This window comes from Aythya fuligula, chromosome 12 (genome assembly GCF_009819795.1).
Source record: "Aythya fuligula isolate bAytFul2 chromosome 12, bAytFul2.pri, whole genome shotgun sequence".
Lineage (NCBI taxonomy): Eukaryota > Metazoa > Chordata > Aves > Anseriformes > Anatidae > Aythya > Aythya fuligula.
The window spans coordinates 13,566,172-13,572,609 of record NC_045570.1 but is presented as its reverse complement, the minus strand read 5'-3'; positions in this window follow the sequence as shown (position 1 = coordinate 13,572,609).

The window sequence follows — 6,438 nt, the reverse complement described above, 5'->3', positions numbered from 1 at the left end:
ATGGACTTATTCATGGACTCAAGTATAGTTGAAAATGTAAATACATTTAAACAATAAATAAATTTAATTCACTGGATACAGTAAAAATAGGGAATAGAAACATAACCATTAAGATTTGGTAAGATATGGTAACAAATGATAAATTTACTATTAGCCTGATCTGAATTGAATTCAAGGCTTGCAATAAAGAGAAGAGGGAAAAGGCATGTATATAATGAGAGAATGGAATTCAAAACACACTGTCCCCACCTGAACCCCCGTAGGTTCTCCCAGGAGGAGAACCACCCCCAGTTTGATAGGTGTAGCAGCCTACTAGATTTTTTTATTATTATTATTTTAATTTTTTGTGACAGACTTTGGTATAAGTGAATTTTTAGTAAATTTCATTTCTCTAGAAAAATCTGAATTCACACTACTATAATAACTTCATTGTAAAATTTTCCAAAGCAATCTTGAAGTCTCCGAAAAAACAATTGCATTTATTACTGAGCAATAAGCACTAGTGTTGAGTCTTTAAAAGACTCCTAGCAATCACTACTCCAAAACTAGCAATTTGGAATTGAAGTTTAAAATAACTACTTCGAAGGAAAAGATTGTTTACCTCTGAAAAATAATAGACTAAAACTACCTTGTCATATGCAAGGTGCTCGTATTTTTTATGAATGCCTGAAAAGAACTAGAACTGAAGCCAATAGTGTCAATTACATATAAATCTGATCAGATTATACTAAGTACATCTGGATCCCCATTAGTGTCCCGAGTTGTTACTATCAGGGCCTGAATGAGGTGCAGGCATTTTGCAAAGCCTTTTCCCTGGATGTAGCTACCTATCTTCAAGGCCAGCTCTGACTTGTGCTGCTGCACACTCTTTGATCAGATGTTTGTGGAAAACAAAACAAAACATAACAAAAAACTACATGAAAAAAATGCTGAAGAAAGTCTTTCTGGGTGTCCACATTTAATCCCCAGTCCTTGTCTGAGCTACAGTGTCAGTACGTCTTTGCCTGGCTGTGCGTGTTGCTGATCCTGAAGCTTGTTGGTTTGACTTCATACCTGCCTTCAGACCATGGGACACATCTGGCAATCACTGGACTGCCATCTGAACTTGACAGCAGACCTGCCACGCTCTTCTTTTTTGGGGCCTCTAGTGGTGATCACTGCCCCTGATACTTTTGCTGTAACCCGCAGCTCCCGACTTGCCTTCCCTTGCAGAGCTGTCCACAATTTTGTTGCCTCCCTGGCACTTATCCACTGAAGGGATTATCCCAGTTAAAGGCTATTTGTGGTACACATACATTCTGCCCCAAATGGGACACTATCTCACAGAGAGTAGTACTAAACATTATACTAGTCTGTAGCTTCCCAAACAGCAAGAACTGGAGAAATCAGTTTCTATTCATTGCTGTTTGAGGGTTGTGGAGGTGTTTGTTATTGTTGAGGGCTTTGTTGTTTTATTTATTTTTATTTTTTAAGACTTTGGTCTTAAAAAACTCATGCAGGTGTTACTCTTACAGGTGGGAAACCAATTTGTTCTGGAATAAATAGTAGGGAGGCATGTTCCTACCCTTACTACATTTAATAGGAAAGATTGTCTTAGGCAAATACTCTGGATATTGTATAAATACTGAAACTGCTGAGCACAGCCAGCAAATACTTAGCTGTTCTGGAGAGCACAGGAGCTCTCTGATGTCCCTGTTCTTAAAGAACAACATTTAGGCAACAAAAAACCAAGATGATCAGTAAGTCAACTCTGAGAGTATGTGTATGTGTTTGTTTGTGTGTGCATCTTTATGCTGGGAGAGCAAGTATGGGAAAAGGGTGACAATGAGTAAGACTGCCCTATCTAAAGCCCTCAGATTAAAACTTTTATCAGTCAGCTCTTTTAGAGTTGCAGAAGGGAAATGATGATAAATTGAGGGGAAAAAAAAAAATCAGCAGAAGACAACACCATTGGTTGTGTATAAAACTTACTTTACTTACTTTGCTTAACTAAAGTGAAACTACAGACTTCCCTCACACTGCTGATTTCAGTTCATGATTCTGTTATGTTTGGAAGAGCCCTTATGACTTTCTATAGGCTGCTATATGGTACTGAAATTGCCAACATTGGGAAACTAAACAATTTGATCCCTCAGATCAGAATCTTATGCTTGGTATACCAATATTGTTCTTATTTACACCATACGTGCAGCAATTTATTTGCAGTTCTAAACACAAATCAATCAACTCTAATGGCACCTCTCTTCAGTAATCTTCTTATATTTTAAATATCTGGTAGTTACATGGTGTGTAAGCCACAAGCTGTAGAAAAAGGTCTCTGATCTGAAAACAGTCTCTTACAAAACAGGAATAAAGAAAAAGATGGAAGGCTACTTTGCCAAGTGGAAACACGTTAAGGTCCCTTTGTTACTTTATATTTTCATCATTTCTAACATCTGGGTTTCTTTTATAGAAAGACGGTATATGTTCCCCTCTCTTTTTATATGGAAGTGTCACGGTTTCTGCAACCTGTATTCTCAACCTGAACAAATGTTTCTATTCTTGGAAATAGATATTGAAACAAATAGGAACATAAATGCAAATGATCATATTATTTTAAGAAATGTTTTAAAGCATAATCCTGAGCCTATCCCCTAATCCAAACTTGTCAATGTTGGATATAAAACCATGCTGGTAAATGATTTGAAGCAAACGCAGAAATGCCAGAATGAATCTGAGTGGGATTTGTGCTACCTTTGGGTGTGAGATCAACTACGTACTCAGAGGGAATGTGAGCCATCACCACATGCCTATCTGTCATCGAGCCAATGTCATGTGTTTGATATTTGGGGACAAACAGTCCTCCAAAATGTCTGTGAGACATTTCTTATAAAGGCTCTCAAAAAAACTCATTTGTACTTGAAGCATAACATCGCAACCTGCGATCACATTACAAACTACAGACAGCACTGACTACAGGTGTTTTCTATCCAGGCACAGTGACACAGGAGGAGACTGTGGTTAGCTGAAGGTGACCCTACTAAAATGCAGTGCAGATGTATGTGCAATACAAAACTCTGTTGTAAAGCTTCTACAGCTGGTAAGAATTCATTTTGGACCCTTCTCTAGTTAATTTTTTACCTTCACCTTGAGGTCTTAAAGTAGTAACACGTATTAACATGTTTACAAGTACTAAACACATATTAACACAATGAGCAAAAAACAGTCATTGTGGCTCTTGCAACCTCTGTTAAGTCATGTTTGTAGTTCATTGCTCTTGGACTTTCATAATTTATTAAACAATGTCCAGAGAGATCCAGTGAATTTTTCCATAGCTAACACAACTCAATATTAAAGGAAAAAAAATATCCCATCCAACTGAAACAGAAACCTTTATGTAAGTTAATTTACTGATATCTAAAATACATCTTTACATTCTACTTGCTGCTTTTCAGCACATAAAAATGGACTTATACTAACAGAAATTTATAGACTAACACATTTCGATGGTGACAGAAATGAACCTGGAAAAGTGTTGTTAGTAAGTAAAGTGTTATCACTAGCTGTACAGAAAGTACATTTCTCTTCAGCAAGATTAGTGAGAAGGAGAAAACTTGCTACCAACCTTTCAAGTGGAAAACATTCATGAGGTAATATAAAAAGCTGTTCTGAGATACCTTTGGATATACATCATCAAGTGGGAATTTAATTTAGATGTTCAATATACGTGTCAAGCTCTGAGAAGCTCTTTGGATCACAAGAGCAGCAATTAACAAATATACTGTTGGCAGTCAAATTCATCCCACAGGGCATGAGTTCAGAAAAAGCACAAATCTCCCAGCTGTTTTACATTTCGTTTCTAGTGACCTAATTTAAAAAAAAAAAAAAAAAAAAAAAAAAAAAAAAAAAGCTTTAATTTGTAGCTGTGTTTCTCTTTCTCACCTAAGAAAGACTCTCTAAGTTTGGAAACCATAGGTTTGCAAAACCTTTAAATTGCCACATTTCCCTTTGTCTAACACTGCAGTTTTGTCATGTCTCAATAGGTATCTTCTCTTAGGTCACATTAAGATCAACAATTGCACATTGAGCTTAACTAGTCTGCAAACACTTCTATCTACATTAACAACTGGGACTTTTTATTGACTAAATACAACAATGAAGCTATAAAGTTTTGCTGACATATTCAGCATAGCGAATACACAGCATCGTTTAAAAGAACTGGTATAGCTCCACCTCAGGTACCTAGCATTACTTCTTCTTTGGGCGCTATTTTACAACCTCATGTGACATAGCAGAACAAGAAGGGAAAAGAAAAGCTACCTGAATTAAATTAAAAGTACAGCCAATTATGTATTAGAGTATAAATAAAGAAATTGCAGGAAAGAAAAAAAAAATATTGTGTGCTGCTAATGCTTTATTAGCAGGCTCAGGTCCTCTATTAATTACCAGAATCACTCATCTAAAATATGTATTTATTTCTCCCACAACCCTGAGAAAAAAAAATAAAATAAAATAGAGGAAATAATAATATCTGCTGGAGTTGTCAATGTGACTTCTGCCCAGCAGTGGGAGAATAAGTCCCTGCAAGGCTTCGTTTTTTTTCTATAAACACATGACTCTTGCTTTTTTTTTGTCAGAACTGATGTTTACTCTGTCAGACTTATTTTAACATTTCAGTGATAAATTAAAGGCCCTAATTATTGCTTTCCATTATGTTCCTAAGATCAGGACTTTATGTGCACCACTTCAAAAGACAATACTGAACCCTGTTGGGTATTCATATGTATTTGTTGCACCCTTCTGCTGTGGCAGTAATTGTACCTGCTGTTTCTTTGTGGTTATGACCTTTCAGTTATCCAAAATTAGTCTAGATAAGGCTGTGCCTCTGGCACAAACACTGCTTTGGCTAACCCTTTTGAAAAGGGCAATGCCAAGGCAAGACACAGCCTTGACAAACTTGAAAGAAGGCTCAGACAAAGTAAGCTTTTTTAGCTAGGTGAGATTTGACTAATGTATCTCTTAATTAGGGGGGACTGTAGGAGAAACAGTTATGATTAGTGATTCAGGACTTGAAAAGTTATGGGAAATTCTTTAATCGTAGGAAAAGAAATAGTATGTAAAATGATGGCCATTTTAAATATTATTGACTTTAATCCACAGTATCATGCATAACCAGTAATTAATTACCTTGATAAATAATAATTAAATTAAACATCACCTGCCTCAATATGGTTTTTGTTTTTAATGTCAGGGCTCTTCATGTTACAGTTCTCCTCACCAGAAGGGGTCTGTTGCTACCACTAGTAGTATTTAAGTATTTTTCCTCTCAATAGTTTTAGCAGAGCTTGCTCACTTAGTGTTTTACCTTAACAGTTCAGATTTTGTTTAAGCTGTTTATATTGACTATTTCACTTCCAAAATTTCTCACTTAGTGAGAGAAAAACCATCAGAATGAAAACCAAATTTTTTCTTTTCTCAAAACAATGGTGTCCATTTGCTACCTTTCTGCATTTATCTGAAAAGCCAGGGGACAAATTAATGTAGTACCTTCACTATATGAAATACTGTGAAGGTGCTCTTGATACCTGGCTGGGTTGCCAGAGGCCGTGGAAAAAAACTGCAACGTGGCAACGCACGCATGTGTCTTTGAATGTGTTAGCACCTCAAGTATACATCTATGGCTTCACTTTCCCTTAAACTAGATTTTATGCAGTCTGACACTTCTAAATTTAGGTCACTGGTTCTAATTTAAACTGGTAGGTGGGAATTGTCCCTCAGTGACTCAAAGTACAATTGCGGAAGTTACACATTAAGATGAATTTTTTATCTTGAGAGGGTAGATTGCAAAAACAACAGAAAATGTATGTTGATGAATACTCCAGATACATGAAGAGCAATTGATAAGGATGGAAAGAATGTGCAGGAGATGAAAGAATTTTAAAATTGAAGGCTTGTGTTTTGATGTACCATAAAGGGAATGGCAAACCTCAGTATTTCTGTGACAGACAATTCCCAAACCACTTCATATAACAAAGATAATAAAAATGTTCATTGAAGAAACATGCACTATGTTTATCTGAAATATAGAAAAGAAATACTCTATCCTTAAGCATTTTCTTCTCTAAGCTAAAAAAAAACACAGCTCCCTCCACCTCCCTTTTCATACACCATACTGGATAAAATCTGCTGTTGCTCCTTCAAGAAATCTGGCATCTCTGTAGGTGTAAGACTAGTCTGAAATGGTAAGAGTTGAAGAAGATAGAGCATAATAAGCCATTTACCTTCCTTTTATGAACTCTTTGTATGAATGACTACAAAACTAAAGAAGATAATGATTTAACTATACTTGATAAAGCTGAAAACACAAGACAATACTTTTATCCTGGAAAAATAAGAGTTCAAGTGTTTGAGAGTATTTATGCTCACAGGTACCCACATATACATAATTATTGATTACAA